This window comes from Moschus berezovskii, chromosome 4 (assembly GCF_049115385.1).
Source record: "Moschus berezovskii isolate FMDL1 chromosome 4, NW_MosBer_1.0, whole genome shotgun sequence".
NCBI classification, from domain to species: Eukaryota; Metazoa; Chordata; class Mammalia; order Artiodactyla; family Moschidae; genus Moschus; species Moschus berezovskii.
In genome coordinates, this window is record NC_142463.1 from 59,470,730 (window position 1) to 59,489,123 (window position 18,394).

General features: G+C 36.1%; 1 protein-coding gene across 1 annotated transcript in view; it reads left to right on the top strand.

Moving 5' to 3' along the window:
• Positions 1 to 18,394, top strand: part of ADGRL2 (adhesion G protein-coupled receptor L2) — a 337,601-nt gene that overhangs the window by 67,532 nt on the left and 251,675 nt on the right. The window contains exon 2 of the mRNA XM_055403213.2: positions 2,840 to 2,881. The gene's annotated coding sequence lies outside the window, so the exon portion shown is untranslated. The remainder of the gene's footprint in view (positions 1 to 2,839; positions 2,882 to 18,394) is intronic.

Here is an 18,394-nt window from a genome sequence, read left to right on the forward strand (position 1 = left end):
GTGATTTGTCCAACAATGTAGATGGTTAATTGTCACCCAGGTGACAACAACACTTCAATGCATCATGCTTTCACTTCTCATTAAAATTGCTCTATTACTGAAGGTTAACCAAATTTTCTTCATGCTTGGCCTTCCATTTGAGTATGATACCCTACAGTTTTCTTCCAATAACAAATTTTGCTTTGTCTTGAATTATTTTCTTTCCTCCTTTAACCTACTTTCAAGAAATAGAAAAAGGCTCTTTGATGTGCCAATTCAAAGTGTGTTCAGATAAAAGGTAAATAATTCAATAGCCTTTTGAGGAGGGTTGACATTTGAATGTTGGAGCTTGTTTCCTTTACTCATCGGCTCTCCTATCAAGGTCAGGTGACCCATATTAGTGACTTGCTGGAGTGAGTTTTGAATCTGTGAAAAACTTCTAATAAAGAATAGTGACAGAAATAGCAAAGAAAAATCAATGAAACAGGAAAGTCCAAGTGTACATTCTTATCAAGTGTTATACTTGTGCCATAGTTACAAACCTCTCTGAAAATATTTATATGTGTGGATGAAGGCAAGCTGCCCATTAAATTGTAGGAAGTGTTATCAGATTTATCAGGACTTGGTTGTAAATTTGACTACACAGTTTTGGCTCATAGAGAAATGAGGAGGAAATATCTGATTAAAGTGTGCATTGCTGCTGAGGCAACTGAATGTTGCCATAGCAATTGAGATGAAATGTGCAAGAAGTGAGATAATTAAATCTAACCCCTTTAGTAGTTTTGACAGTCAATGCACTGCCAATAGGAAAAGTTATCTACAGTATTAAGATAAAACACATTCCTCATGGAAAGTCTCTTTACTAGTATTTTGTTGTTCCCTTCCTAAATACATTGCTTTAGGTGTCTAATTTGAATGTTCCCTTGTAATAATCAAATACAGTTTTGACCTTGGTCTGCAGTTACCTAGAATTTCTGCTGGTTTCTTGTATCACGGGAACAGACATCTATAAAAAATATCCATTTTTTCCCTCTAGTTCCTAAAAAAAGTATACTAAAAGCCAAAGCTGTCATATTTGAGCTTGAAATTCAATAATATCTAGAACGTGCTGCCCTCTTCAGGAACTGATGCTTAAAAATACTTCGAATTTTTTAGCAGTTTAGTAATTATAAATATAAGCTATAACATCAAAAACTGTATTAATTATTCTTTAGAAATAAGCACTACACAAAATAAAGTATTTCTCAGTCTAAATTTTTCCATAAAAATATTTCCTTAAAATCAATAAATACAAAAAATTGCAAAAAATATTGATATTTATGATTAATATGAAAAGCAGTTTTCTTAAACTATGGTCATGGGAGACCTTCTCAATCATTCCAGAATGTCAGATGTCCATAATTACAAGCCATATATTTCATTAATATTAAAAATATCTTTAAAAAATGTGAAAAACTAAGTAGGACACCTTTCAAATCTTAACTCCAGTAAAAAGTCATTAATTTTGTCAATATTTATCATTTGAAATTTTCACTAGTTTTCATTTACTGAAACATCATCTTTCTTGGAAATAATGATTTCAAGCTACACTATACATTATAATTTTTATTCAGGATTACTTTATTCAAAAATTACTTTATTCAAAAATTGAAGGATCTGAAATGTCATTATCCAAATAGTCAAGTAAACCCCTTTTCTGCATATGTTATCTAAAAATTTCTTAAGCTATCACCTAGTTTTGGCAGAAGGAGATGAACTGTGTATTTTTCTCTAGTTAAGTTTATGATACATGAAAAAGAAAATGACCAATACATAATGACTTTATATATCAGGATATGAGAAAAGCATATTTTCTCACAGCTGACATGTTTCTTTATCTTGGAACTATTGACATTGAGAAAGATTATTTTGTGCTAATTATTAAATGTGAAAGTCACTGTTAATTTAAAAATTTTAAAGGACACAATAAATTCAAGAACACATATGCTTTTTCATAATATAAATTTATTGTAATTCTTTACCAAGCGATACAATTAAAACCTGTTTTCAATGAACAGAAAAGAATAAGAAAATATATATGTCTTTATTATCACTTATTTAGTGAGTAAAAATAGGAGCATGGACTCCTAATTTTGTTTTTCATCTTCTGTATCAGATTTTCAGTTCAAGACTCCACCAAGAAAATGTATTTACATATAAATAGATCTAACAGTCATTAATGCTGACTTCAATAATGTAAAATGCTCCTCAGTTTTTCCTTAAAGAGTTTTAAGTATGGCTGTCCCATCTGTTTCAATGAAAAATTCAATCTAGCTAAAAGGGAGAAACAACAACAACAACAACAAAATACGTTTGACAATATTCTCTTAATCCAAGAATATTTGTTTGGAAAAAATAAAATGTTTTATTCCTGATTTTGAAAGTAGTTATCACAACAATTGCTTAATCCAAAGGGCTTCCCAGGTGGCACAGTGGAAAGGAATTCACCTGCCAATGCAGGAGACACAGAAATGTAGGTTTGATCCCCCAAGAGATGCAGGTTCGATCCCTTGGCCAGGAAGATCCCCTGGAGTAGGAAATGGCAACCTGCTCCAGTATTCTTGCTTGAAAATTCCATGGACAGAAGAGGTTGGTGGGCTACAGTCAATGGGGTCACAAAGAAGTGGACACAACTGAGCAACTGAGCACACCGTTCTATCCAAAGGCATGCAATACATGTTTAAAAATTCTTAGAACACTGAACTGTGTTTTCTGCAATAGATTTACTTCATTTTATTTTGCTGCTGATGCATTACATTTGGCAGTTAGGATCCCTGTGGATGGAGGTATAATAAATAATAATATTTTCTTTGCTTTTCAGGGTATCTATGGCACAATGATGAATTTCATCTTTCCCAGAACGGTAAGTAAAGCGCTCTTTCTATGTTTGATAGCACTGAACACAAACAAGAAAAAGTGAATTGCTGTAATAGAAGTGGAGTATCATTTGCTAAACATGTTGAATTATCTGATAATTATAAGGTAGCATATACTCTTCAAATAAATGGATACCACATTCAAATTCTATAACATTCCAAAATACTCACCAAATATGCTACATGGCTCTTCAGAGGGAATCTAAGGTTTTTGTTTTCTCTGTTGGATTGCATTTGAACATAGTGTATTCCATAGTTTGTTTTCTGGGGTAATTTATTTTAAAATATACATAGATATAGAAATAAATGTGGCTTACATTCTATGAGAAGAAAAATACATATTGAGAGTGGGTGAGCAAGAGTCCTTTGGAATTTTTACTGTTACATAAAAACTGATTGTAATTTATGTTTGACCAGGGCTTTGCAGCATCTGTGAATTTAAAAATGTTTGTTTTCCAAGAGCATATATCATAATTTCTCCTAGGCAAGCTAGCTACTATACGATTTTGTTTAAACATATAGTTTTGCTGTCTTTCTCTTTTAATGACTTAAAATGGTAATACTTAGTTTTAGTTTTAATCATAACCTCTTTACAATTTAGATAACAATAAAAACGAATCTTATCAAAAGGGAAAGGTCAATGTAAAATAATATTTCTTAGTAAGCTATTTCTCTCTCCTATAAAGTTCTTCCCCCAGTGGTTCTTGCATATTACCTATAAAAAGAAGGAATTTCTCACTGTAGAAAAAAACACCTTGAAATAAACCAGTCATCAAAAAGTGCTATGTTAAGTGAAAAAGCAGAGCACATTATAAATACATTATATATTGTGCTTGTGTATTGAGGGAAGACAGAATTGGGATAATACTATAGGCTTAGAAAAAGGACACAAAAGGCACACAGACAGTGGGAATATGGGTAGTTTAGTAGTCTTCATTTCTTCTTTATTTTCTGAGTTTCCTATAATAAATAGATATTATTCTGATCAGAATAAGAGCATTATTTGAATACCAGACTGTTCAAAATACTATACTATTATTAATTAAATGTATATACATAAAGTTGAGGAAATACCTCTGCATCAGTTTCATAGCCAAAATGATCTTATACAATTAAAAAAAAAAAAACTTCCATCTCTTCCCATAAGGAAGTAAGAATATAAAATGAAGATTAACTGGGTAAAAGTGTACAATAAAATAATTAAATATTTAAAATAAGGTTGAAGCTATTACATTTATTAATTTTACTCTAATACAGATATACTCCTAGAATTCAGGCATATGTATGGAAAAAAATAGTCATTTTTAAACTGAAATAAAAAGATCTGCAGATTCACATTAGTTTTTAGCATATAAGAATTTGGTGTTTTATGAACTTTTTTCAGAAGAAGAAAAGACTAAGGTAGGAAAAGACCAAAACATGAAGGTACAACTTTTAAAATAAACTCATACTTTAAATCAGTAGATTGTACTGGTTAAATTTAGCAGAAAACTTTGATATAAAATCTACAGTGTGATTTACCCACCTACAACCAATCGTCTTTGCACGTAAGTGCAGCCTTATTTTAAGGTCCAAGAGTAAAACAAAATAAAGTATGTTAGCAAAAAGTGTTGCTTTTACCCTTAAATAATGTTAATAAACCATATGTTAATAGTAAACATAATAAATAATGCAACTAATCAAATATTTTTGAGATTAAAGATTTCTTCTCAAGGGTATTTTATTATCCATTGTAAAGTCAGCATTAAAATATCTATTGTCGTTATTTCTCACAATTTATCTGGAAATAGGCCAATAATTTCAGAAGACAGTTAAGGGAGGGAGAGGTACTCCAGAAATGATCTAGTAGAGTTCACATTAACATTTCCCAGGTCTTCACGTTCATCCTACTTGCTCTCATTTTACATAAAATTATGACAGAACTATTTCTCTAATTGCCTAGCTCACAAATTGGAAGGCACACTATCAAAGTTGGGAGGGACCAGAGAAGAAGTTTCAAATCTATTCAGCACCAGTAAGAATTGAGGAATCAAAGATTAGTTGTATGAGATTGAGTTGCGTTCCGTTCTGTCGCTCAGTCGTGTCCAACTCTTTGCGACCCCGTCGACTGTAGACTACCAGGCTTCTCCGTCCATGGGATTCTCCAGGCAAGAATACTGGAATGGGTTACCGTTTCCTTCTCCAAGGGATCTTCCCGACCCTCCCGCATTGGAGGCAAACGCTTTAACCTCTGAGCCACCAGGGAAGCCCATGAGATTGAGTAAGATATACCATAAACTTGGGTTTAAAACTGATCTGTTAAATCAAACAGTCATACTGGAAGATTTTTAATAAAATCTAAATTCTCTTCCAGCCCTGGAATTTTGCAACAAAATAGTATGTCCTTAAACTTACCACACAGAACATAAGATAATATTGGGAGATTTTGACGTTGTTACAAAGAAAAAGGTTTTAATGATTAAAAGGGTAAATTTCATTCATCTGCAAAATTCACTTATAATGATCTAAATTATATTCTGTAAATGAGAGATTAAATATTTTGACGATATTCTTCCCATAATACCATTTTTAAGATGTGTCTAAAATTTTAACCTGAATTTTCTCACTTTTCATTGAATTATAGTATTTGAGAGAAAATCTAACATCAGCTTCTTCTAAAGAATGGAGGGCCAAATTCATACCTGTTTGTGTATGGAAGTATAGATTTCTATAGGTTTATGCTTCCAGAATGCCATTCTGAAATACTGTTGCTAAGTCCCTTCAGTTGTGTTTCACTCTGTGCAACCCCATGGACTACATAGCCCTCTAAGCTCCTCTGTCCATGGGATTCTCCAGGCAAGAATACTGGAGTGGGTTGCCATTTCCTTCTCCAGGGCAATCTTCTCAACCCATGGATCAAACCCACGTCTCTTATGTCTCCTGCACTGGCAAGTGGCTTCTTTACCACTAGGGCCAACTGGGAAGCCCTGAAATACTGGGGGAATCAAAAATTTTAATTTATAATTTTATCTTTTTAATCCATCCTGTAACATCTTTAGCACAACTAACATAATATGACATTTTAGAAAGATGATAAAAAAAATCAACCTCTTGCCCATAATCAAGAGCAGAGTCAATGTGAGAAACTATTAAATAAATACATCTGCTTATTCAAAGTATTTCTAAGTGTGCAACTGTAAACAAACAGCCAAAGTTCTGAATTACTATATGAAATGACTTGAAATGTAAACATATATTTTGTTGATATGTATCTGTTAAAACCAAACCTCAAAACAGAATAACTCTTCAATGTTATTAAAATTTTTTAATAGGTTAGAGATAAATGTCAACTATTTATATAAAGCAAATTTATCAGTGTAATTAATCTGTATTACAAAAAAATAGATCTCCTCTCTCATTCTCAATGAACAAAGATTGAGTGCATATTTCTGTGAATAGTCACAGCATCTAATCTTCAATCAACAATAAAACATACTATATTTCTAAGGACATTAGTAAAAACTCATAACTTTATTTCATTAATGATAAAACTTCCATATTGGATTTAACTATAGCCAGTAGTCATTTTGCCATTTATTTTTTTAAATTCCACAACAGTTTCCAAAATATCTAATGTCAATTTTTAGGTCAGATTGATAGTTATATTAAAGCATTGTTAATTGACCAACGGGTTGATTACTTTTAACATTTTGAAAGGAGAAAGATGAAAACAGGCCTCTCCTTTTCTTTCAATTAAAATTGCATGGAATTAATCCTGAAGATTATAGATCTCTTTTGGGATTTCCGGTTTCAAACAACTTTTTGGTTCATTTCACAGGAATAATATTCATCTTAATTAGGAAAAACAATTGATGGGCTTTTTACAAGAGGGAGTTCAGTCTGTGCACTGATTACTACCACTAGATTATCCTGTTTAAAGGGAAAAAAAAGCCCTTCTTTTAAGCAGTTAGTTGAATATGTTATCTATTAGTAGCCATTGTCTTTGAAGACAGAATGTTTTTCTTGATGAATGGTTAATCCATTTTGCTTTAACCACCAAATTTTCCTAACCACTATTCCAAATTGACTTCTTAAATGTTTTAAAATATGCAAATACACCAATAAAATATATAAACCAAAATTATTAAATAAATAAAAAACTCATGTGCGGTACATTACTGAATTATTTTACACAGGTTATAAGGTTAACACTTGCTTCACTTAAAAATTATTTTTTTGTATTAGAGGAGATCAATTCTGGGTGTTCACTGGAAGGACTGATGCTAAAGCTGAAACTCCAATACTTTGGCCACCTCATGCGACGAGTTGACTCACTGGAAATGACTCTGATGCTGGGAAAGGCTGGGGGTGGGAGGAGAAGGGGACGACAGAAAATGAGATGGCTGGATGGCATCACCAACTCTATGGACATGAGTTTGGGTGAACTCCGGGAGTTGGTGATGGACAGGGAGGGCTGGCGTGCTGTGATTCATGGGGTCGCAGAGAGTTGGACACAACTGAGCGACTGAACTGAACTAAACTAAAATAATAAAATCTCAAATACATAATGAGAAGTAACACAAACACTTGAGAAGTGAATCACAAATACTTGAATACCCTGTGACCTTTCAAGCTCTTGACTTCTTTTCTACAATTACTTAATGTCAATTCAATGTTAAACATTGTTCAAAATTTTTCCTGTCCCTTGTTTTTCCTTGCGATTTTGTGTCATGTATTTGCATCCCTAAACATACCATTGTTTGGTTTACATGTTTGCAATAATACGTAAGTGAAAGTGACTTTTCCATTCAAAAGCAGGTCTTGAGATTCAACCATTTATTGCACATAATTCATTAGTTTAGACTGCTGTATAGTATCCACTCTATGACATAATTTATTTGTCCTTTTTAATGCTGATGAATTGTGGGGTTGTTTCAGTTTTTTGCTTTTTACTATCATACATAGTGCCACTATGAATATCCTTCAGCATGCATAGATGGCTAGGTCCAAAATTTTCTCTAGGTCAAGTAGTTCTCAACCTGGAGTGATTTTGCCCCAAGGGAATATTTGGCAATGTGTGGGAATGTTCTGGCTTATCATAACTTGAGGTATGGGCTGCCTAGGTGACTAAGTGGTAAAGAATCCACCTGCCAATGCAGGAAACATGGGTTTGATCTCTGGTCCAGAAAGATCCCCTGGAGAAGAAAATGCAAACCACCCCAGTATTCTTGCCTGAGATTTGGAAAACCCTGCAGTGGCCACAGGATTAGTAAATGTCAATTTTCATTCCAATCCCAAAGAAGGACAATGCCAAAGAATGTTCAAACTATCATACAATTGTGCTCATTTCACATTCTAGCAAGTTTATGCTCAAAATCTTCAAGCTAGTTTTCAGCAGTACATGAGCCAAGAAGTTGCAAATGTACAAGCTGGGTTTTGAAGAGGCAGAGGAACCAGAGGTCTAATTGCCAACATTTGTTGGATCATGAAGAAAGCAAGGGAATTCCAGAAAAGGATCTACTTCTGCTTCATTGAATTCGTGAAAGCCTTTGATGGTATGGATCATAACAAACTGTGGGAAATTCTTAATGAGATAGGAGTACTAGATCATCTTATCTATCTCCTGAGAAACCTGTATGTGGATCAAGAAGCAACAGTTAGAACTAGATATGGAATAACTGACTGGTTCCAAATTGGGAAAGGAGTATGACAAGGCTGTATATTTTCACCCTGCTTATTGAACTTATATGCAGAGTACATCATGTGAAATGCTGGGCTGGATGAATCATAAGCTGGAATCAAGATTGCTATGAGAAATATCAACAACCTCAGATATAGAGATGATACCACTCTAATGGCAGAAAGTAAAGAAGAAGAATGAAAGAGCCTCTTGTTGAGGGTGAAAGAGGAGAGTGAACAAGCTGGCTTGAAACTCAAAATTCAAACTAGGATCATGGCATCTTGGCCCATTTTTTCATGGCAATTAGAAGGGGATAGTGAAAGTAGTGATAGATTTTATTTTCTTTGGCTCCAAAATTACTGTGAACAGTGACTGGAGCCATGAAATTAAAAGACACTTGCTCCTGGAAAGAAAAACTGTGACAAACCTAGACAGTGCACTAAAAAGCAGAGACAGCACTTTGCCAACTAAGTTCCATATGGTCAAAGCTATGGTTTTTCCAGTAGTCATGTATGGATGTGAGAGTTGGACCATAAAGAAGGCTGAGCATGGAAGAATTGATGCTTTTTAACTGTGGTGGTGGAAAAGACTCTTAAGAGTCACTTGTACAGCAAGGAGATCAAACCAGTCCATCCTAAAGGAAATCAACCCTGAATACCTATTGGAAGGACTGATGCTGAAGCTGAAGCTCCCATACTTCAGTCACCTGATAAGAAGAGCCAACTCATTGGAAAAACCCTGATACTGGGAAAGATTGAGGGCAGGAGGAGAAGGAAGAAACAGAGGATGAGATGGTTGGATGGCATCATCGACTTAATGGATATGAGTTTGAGCAAACTCTGGGAGATAGTGGAGGACAGAGGAGCCAGGCATGCTGCAGTCCACAGGGTCACAAAGAGTCAGACAACTTAGTGACTGAACAACTTGGGGTATGCTACTGTTTTTAGTAGGTAGAGACCAAGGATGCTGTAAATATCCTGTAAGGTGCAAGACAGCCCCCACAACAAAGAATTATCTGAACTAAAATGCCAGTAGTACAAGATTGAGAAACTTTGCTCTAGAATATATTCTTGAAAATGAAATTGCAGAATCATACAGTATGGAAAATTTCATATTTATTAGATAATTCCTAACTGTTGTTCAAAGTATCAATTTTATACTCGTGCTGCTGCTGCTAAGTCGCTTCAGTCATGTCCAACTCTGTGCGACCCCACAGACGGCAGCCCACCAGGCTCCACCATCCCTGGGACTCTCCAGGCAAGAACACTGGGGTGGTTGCCATTTCCTTCTGCAATGGGTGAAAGTGAAAATTGAAAGTGAAGTCGCTCAGTCGTGTCCGACTCTTTGTGACCCCATGAATCACAGCACGCCAGGCCTCCCTGTCCATCACCAACTCCCAGAGTTCACTCAAACTCATGTCCATCGAGTCAGTGATGCCATCCAGCCATCTCATTCTCTGTCGTCCCCTTCTCCTCCCGCCCCCAACCTTTCCCGGCATCAGAGTCTTTTCCAGTGAGTCAACTCGTTGCATGAGGTGGCCAAAGTATTGCAGTTTCAGCTTTAGCATCAGTCCTTCCAATGAACACCCAGGATTGATCTCCCTTAGAATGGACTGGTTGGATCTCCTTGTAGTCCAAGGGACTCTCAAGAGTCTTCTCCAGCACCACAGTTCAAAAGCATCAATTCTTCGGCGATCAGCTTTCTTCACAGTCCAACTCTCACATCCATACATGACGACTGGAAAAACCATAGCCTTGACTAGACGGACCTTGGTTGGCAAAGTAATGTCTCTGCTTTTTAATATACTATCTAGTTATTCTCTATCAAGTTAAGAAATTTTATTCTTAATTTCCTTTTTTATAAAAATCTTTGAGGATGTTTAATTTTATCAAGTGTTATTACAAAGGGTTGCTGAGACTTGAAATATCTCTCACCCTAAGGTTGTTTGCTGAGTGAGGTGAACATGAATTTCATTTTTCATGTCCTTGCTGGCACAAGGGAAAAATGACAAAGCCCAGCATTCAGTGCTGGAATGCAAGATAGATATGTCCTCATCAGTAACCAGATCTACAAATAAAACCATCCCATGGAGGGCTGCAAGGAAAACTGCAAGTCTTAAATGTGTTAAAAAAAAAAAAAAAAAGAATTATCCCTTGAAAATTTATAATCAGAAATCAACATTACTGTGTTTCCAGTAAGAATTTTATAATATCAATTATCTAAAGACTCAAAGGGCTTCCCTGGTGGCTCAGAGGTTAAAGCGTTTGCCTCCAATGCGGGAGACCCGGGTTCGATCCCTGGGTCGGGAAGATCCCCTGGAGAAGGAAACGGTAACCCACTCCAGTATTCTTGCCTGGAGAATCCCATGGACGGAGAAGCCTGGTAGTCTACAGTCCACCGGGTCGCAAAGAGTCGGACACGACTGAGCGACAGAACGGAACGGAACGGAAAGACTCAAAGATAAGAAATTATGTTTAAACTTGTGCCTAGTTATGCCTTCTGTGCCCATCAGAATCAAAAGAAAATCACCTCTGGAGAGCCTAACTTTACTCCATGCTGCTGAGAATTTTTACAGAAAAAAAATTCCTTAAGTACAAACCCACAATTAGAAATCTCAAAGACGAATAGCCAAAGCAATCTTGAAGAAGAAGAATGGAACTGGAGGAATTAACCTGCCGGACTTCAGACTCTACTACAAAGCCACAGTCATCAAGACAGTATGGTACTGGCATAAAGACAGAAATATAGATCAATGGAACAAAATAGAAAGCCCAGAGATAAATCCACGCACCTAGGGACACCTTATCTTTGACAAAGGAGGCAAGAATATAAAATGGAGAAGAGACAGTCTCTTTAACAAGTGGTGCTGGGAAAACTGGTCAGCCACTTGTAAAAGAATGAAACTAGAACACTTCCTAACACCATATACCAAAATAAACTCAAAATGGATTAGAGAGCTAAATGTAAGACCAGATTCTATAAAACTCCTAGAGGAGAATGTAGGCAAAACACTCTCTGACATAAATCACAGCAGGATCCTCCAAGACCCACCTCCCAGAATATTGGAAATAAAAGCAAAAATAAACAAATGGGACCTAATTAAAATCAAAAGCTTCTGCACAGCAAAGGAAACTATAAGCAAGGTGAAAAGACAGCCTTCAGAATGGGAGAAAATAATAGCAAATGAAGCAACTGATAAAGGATTAATCTCCAAAATATACAAGCAGCTCCTGCAGCTCAATTCCAGAAAAATAAATGACCCAATCAAAAAATGGGCCAAAGAACTAAACAGACATTTCTCCAAAGAAGACATAAAGATGGCTAACAAACACATGAAAAAATGCTCAACATCCCTCATCATCAGAGAAATGCAAATCAAAACCACAATGAGATACCATTTCACACCAGTCAGAATGGCTGCTATCCAAAAGTCTACATGCAATAAATGCTGGAGAGGGTGTGGAGAGAAGGGAACCCTCTTACACTGTTGGTGGGAATGCAAACTAGTACAGCCACTATGGAGAACAGTGTGGAGATTCCTTAAAAAACTGGAAGTAGAACTGCCATATGATCCAGCAATCGCACTCCTGGGCATACACACTGAGGAAACCAGAATTGAAAGAGACACATGTACTCCATTGTTCATTGCAGCACTGTTTATAATAGCCAGGACATGGAAGCAACCTAGATGTCCATCTGCAGATGAATGGATAAGAAAGCTTTGGTACATATACACAATGGAGTATTTTTCAGCCATCAAAAAGAATGCATTTTAATCAGTTCTAATGAGGTGGATGAAACTGAAGCCTATTATACAGAGTGAAGTAAGTCAGAAAGAAAAACATCAATACATTATACTAACGCATATATATCGAATTTAGAAAGATGGTAACCTTAACCCTGTATTCAGTTCAGTTCAGTTCAGTCACTCAGTCGTGTCCGACTCTCCGTGACCCCATGAATCACAGCACGCCAGGCCTCCATGTCCATCACCAACTCCCGGAGCTCGAGACATAGGTGTATAGAACAGTCTTTGGGACTCTGTGGGAGAGGGTGAAGGTGGGATGATTTGGGAGAATGGCATTGTAGCATGTATATTATCATATGTGAAATGAATCACCAGTCCAGGTTCGACGCATGATACAGGATGCTTTGGGCTGGTGCACGGGGATGACCTAGAGGGAGGATATGGGGAAGAGGGAGGTGGGACGGGGGTTCAAGAAAGGGAACACATGTACACCCGGGGCGGATTCGTGTCAATGTATGGCAAAACCAACTAATATATTAATGTAAGGTAATTTGCCTCCAATAAAAAAATATAAAAAAAAAGAAAAAAAAATCACAAACATACTATAAAACAAACAAAAACAAAGCCAAAATCAAAAGCAGTGAAAGATAAATAAGCAGGAATCAGGTTAGAAAATAAAAAAAAGATAAAAAGCAGAATCAGACCCACAAAGACTTCAAGTATTGAAATTGCCATTTTCATTCTTTCTTATCCTGTTCTCTTTTATTCCCATTCCTGTTGCCCATAAAACTACCTCCAAAAGTAAAATTTTTTAGAATTTAATTTCCTTAAAATAACATGTACACCCTCCTATAAAGTTAGAAATTAATAATATCATTAAGTTTAACTTGTTAAGCTAAACCTAGTTATATTGAGATGGAATTTGTTCTTGACATTCATGTTTCAAACTATAAGAACTGCAGTGAATAAATAAATGAGTAGAAATAAGAATATTTTAGTTAAACAAGTATCATTGTAAATACTGTAGTAGGTTAAAATAATATATTGCTGTCTATAATATAGACATTTTTTCAGTCTTTGGTTTTTTAAATAGATTTCCTTTAGCTAAATACTCAAACTGATAGATATAAGCTTTTATTTGTGTAGCATATTTCCACAACACCATGAGGCTAGTAGAATCCTAGCTCCCTGATGAGGGATTGAACCTGGGCCTTTTGCAGTGAAAGCACTGATTCCCAAGTACTGGCCCACCAAATAATTCCCAAATAGAGTGTTTCTTTTTCAACAACTTTCAAATATCTTTACATTTGTGTTTTGAAAAGTTTTAAAAAGGATTTGTTTTCTCACTTAACCTTGCACCACTGATTGGTCTCATGCTGGGCACTTGGCCAAAGCTGAGCCAATCATTGTCTGTCCTTGTAATTTTATGAACTGGAATCACAAAACAGACTCATAGGCAAAGAGAGAATATATCACTTGATGAATCCCAGGGAAGACTGATTCTGCACCTTAATTCCGTTATTAAACTTTCTAGGGATCTATGAACCAGTAAATTACCTTTGCTGAAGCTTGAGTTGTTTCTGTAACTTGCAACCAAAACAGTCCTAATACCCTTATATAAAGAAAATTAAATTCTGAGATGGTTTTCCTGCATGCAGATAGTCATAGGAGGCAATGATTGAATAATACTTTTAATACCTTTTTCACCATAAGGGAAGGGAATTTGGAAGAGTTTCCTGAGTGAGTTTTTTTGAAGCCCTACCTGGATCAGAACATACCTCTCCCCTCTGATTTATTCCAACACAGGTCAAAGAAAAGATAACCTCAGATTATTTCTTATGACAAGGTTTAGGGACCACTACTATACAGACAAACTTCTGGAATCTAGAGGATTTCCATCAAGAAGTCATTTCTGGTTGTAATATTACTTTCCAGTTGCTTTCTACCTGAGATTTTACATGGCCTGAATGGAAGAGGAAAGGACTGAAATTTAAGAGATGAGTATAACAATTACTGAGCATTTTTTACTATGTTAAGGACCTGGCTGGTGTGTTTTATTTTTAGTTTTAAGGGCTGCAATGTATCCCCCCAAAATTCATGTGTTGAAGTTCAAACTCCCTGGAATTCAAAACATGAATACATTTGCAGATAGCCTTTAAAGAAGCTATTAAAGTTAAATGAGATCATTGAGGGTGAGCCCTAAACCAATAAGACTGCTGTCCTTTTAAGAAGAGATTAAGTTCTAGACACACAGAGGAAGATGACATGAAGACACAGAGAGAAGATGGCCATCTACAAACCCGGGAGTGCTCTCAGAAGAAATAACCCTGACCCTGTCTTGTCTCAAATCTACCCATAAAATTTCTTTCAAATGTCTGCTCTATTCTTTGTTTTCATTATTACCACCTTAATTTAGACTGTGTTTTTCTTATTTGAAATAGTCAAATAACTATCAGTTCCTCATCTTCATCTTCTAATCAAACATTCATAGTTATGCTAGCAAAGCCACTAGATTGTGAATTTGTTGAGAATGAAGTCTGCTCTGTACTCTTTTCTTATCTGCTGTATATAATCTATGGTTCCTAAACCCAGCTGTGTATCAGAACTTGGCTAGCATTTAATGTGTTCCTAAGTTGATCATGTAAGGATTGGGCAATTATTACTTTTATTCACCCTTTTTAATAACAGTCATATAACAGCTTCCTCAAAACTTTCTACCTTGAGCTTTTTCCTATATTTCTCACCGTGCCTTCCATTATCAAGATGTTTTTTGAATAATAAATCTACTTACACTTTTTTAAAGTAAAATGGTTATTCTTTTACATTGATGATGCATTTCAAGAATTTTCTTGTTGAAGGCCTATATCTATCGTATGTTATGTCCATATCCTGAGAAGCTACAAAAAAGTGAAGAAAATACTTTAATATGTATAACAATAAAAATAAATGAAGCCTATCCAATCTGTTCACTGTGAAACTCATTAAGTAGGTCTTAACACTAGGATGTTCCCTTCAGTACTGCCTCTAACTATATGAAAGAGTTGGCAGAAATGCTGACTTCTCTTGTAGTTATTTTGTGGCCTGGCTCTGTTCATATTGATACAAATTGTATGGTAGGAACACAGAAGAAAAGTGGGTTTAGAGTTCACCCTGGAAAAGGAGGAAGTAATGTCTCAAAGTCTTTTCTAGTCCTCCATGTGTGCTCAATTGCTTCAGTCCTGTCTGACTTTACAACCCCATGGACTGTAGCCCACCAGGTTTCTCTGTCCATGAGATTCTCCAGGCAACAATACTGAAGTGGGTTGCCCTGTCTGCCTCCTGGGGATTTTCCTGACTCAGGGATGGAACCTGCATCTCTTACACTGGCACTGTTCTTTACCACTAGCGCCACCTGGGAAGCCCCTAGTCCTCCATATTGTAAGCTTAATTTATACACCTATTATACAGAAGGGCTCCATAAGTGGTATGCTAGTGGTAAAGAACTAGCCAATGCAGGAAACCTAATAGATGCTGGTTTGATCCCTGGGTGGGGAAGATCCCCTAGAGAAGGAAATGGTAACCTACTCCAGTATTCTTGTCTGGAGAATTCCATGGACAGAGCAGCCTGGCAAGCTACAGTCCATAGGATCACACAAAATCTGAAGTGACTTAGCTCATAGCACATATCATATGGAAAAACTTGACAACTTTGTACTGTGAATAGAAAAGTCTACTGTTTTTCTTACTTCAATAAAAAGAACAGCTTCAAGACCTAAAGCAGTGGCTCTTTGTATCTACTCACAGACAGAAAACATGAATCTAGAAAAAGATAACAAATGATGGCAATACTTAGAGACAAACTCTGCTATTAGTCTATACTTAAAATCAAAGGAACTCTTTCTAACCATCCTTAGACAACAAAAGAAAAACTTGCTGAATATATCAGCCAAACTGATTAATTCTACTGATATTTGTTTTGTGTCTATTATATCAACCATCATATAAGTAGATTAAAACAGACATGATTCCTGACTTTGCGAAGTTTTCAGTTAATAGAAGTCCTGGTTTAAAAGAAAAAAAAAAAAAGGGATACTTACAGGAGCATGAAATGGAGTCAGTGAGGTAAAGTGTATGAGAAGAGATCATGCCAAAACCAGAGGGACCACTTATTTTCTGTTCAGATGTCAACAAACAGGATTGGAACTTGAACAAACAAATGAGCATGACCTCTTTCCATAGAGTTTTTGCAACCTGTGTATACTTTGCAAAAAGGCTGGTACAAAAAATAATATTATCCATGGTCTACTTTTCCTGTTCTAAATGTATAATTTGTGTATTCATTACACAAATATTTTACTAAAAGTATTTATAAAATAAGACCATTTAAACAGACTTAAAGACCTCAGTATGAAGTGATATATTAACCAGCTACCTAGTCCTTAACTTATTTTTTCCTGGTTTATGTGTCGAACTCTACACATCATCGGATGGTCAATGAAACATCACTGGATTGTCAATACCGAAATCAGATTGATTATATTCTTTGCAGTCAAAGATGGAGAAGCTCTATACAGTCAGCAAAAACAAGACTGGGAGCTGACTATAGCTCAGATCATGAACTCCTTATTGCCAAATTCAGACTTAAATTGAAGAAAGTAGGGAAAACTACTAGACCATTCAGGTATGACCTAAATCAAATCCCTTATGATTATACAGTGGAAGTGAGAAATAGGTTCAAGGGGTTAGATCTGATAGACAGAGTGCCTAAAAAACTGTGGTTGGAGGTTAGTGACATTGTACAGCAGGAAGGGATCAAGACCATCCCCCTAAAAAAGAAAGGCAAAATGTTTGTCTGAGGAGGCCTTACAAATAACTGAGAAAAGAGAAGCTAAAGGCAAAGGAGAAAAGGAAAGATATAAGCAGAGTTCCAAAGAATAGCAAGGAAAGATAAGAAAGACTTCCTCAGTGATCAATGCAAAGAAACAGAGGAAAACAACAGAATGGGAAAGACTAGAGATCTCTTCAAGAAAATTAGAGATACCCAGGGAACAATTCATGCACAGATGAGCAAAATAAAGGACAGAAATGGTATGGACTAAACAGAAGCAGAAGATATTAAGAAGAGGTGGCAAGAATATACAGAAGAATTATACAAAAAAGATCTTCTTGACCCAGATAACTATGATGGTGTGATCACTGAACTAAAGCCAGACATCTTAGAATGAGAAGATAAGTGGGCTTTAGGAAGCATCACTACGAACAAAGCTAGTGGAGGTGATGGAATTCAAGTTGAGCTATTTCAAATCCTGAAAGATGATGTTGTGAAGTTGCTGCACTCAAAGAGCCAGCAAATCTGGAAAACTCAGCAATGGCCACAGGACTGGAAATGGTCAGTTTTCATTCCAATCCCTAAGAAAGGCAATCTCAAAGAATGTTCAAACTATAGCACAATTGCACTCATCTCACTCGCTAGTAAAGTCATGCTCAAAATTCTCCAAGCCAGGCTTCAACAGCACATGAACCGTGAAATTCCAGATGTTCAAGCTAGTTTTAGAAAAGGCAGAGGAACCAGAGATCAAATTGCCAACATCCGCTGGATCATCAAAAAAACCAGAGAGTTCCAGAAAAACACCTACTTCTGCTTTATTGACTACACAAAAGCCTTTGACTGTGTGAATCACAACAAACTGGAAAATTCTTCATGAGATGGTAATACCAGACCACCTGACCTGTCTCCTGAGAAATCTGTATGCAGGTCAAGAAGCAACAGTTAGAACTGGACATGGAACAACAAACTGGTTCCATATCAGGAAAGGAGTACATCAAGGCTGTATATTGTCACCCTGCTTATTTAACTTATATGCAGAGTACATCATGCACAATGCCAATCTGGCTGAAGCACAAGCTGGAATCAAGATTGCCAGGAGAAATATCCATAACCTCAGATACGCAGATGACACTACCCTTATTGCATAAAGCAAAGAAGAACTAAGGAGCCTCTTGATGAAAGTGAAAGAGGAGAGTGAAAAAGTTGGCTTAAAACACCATTCAGAAGACTAAGATCATGGCATCTAGTCCCATCACTTCATGTCAAATAGATGGGGAAACAATGGA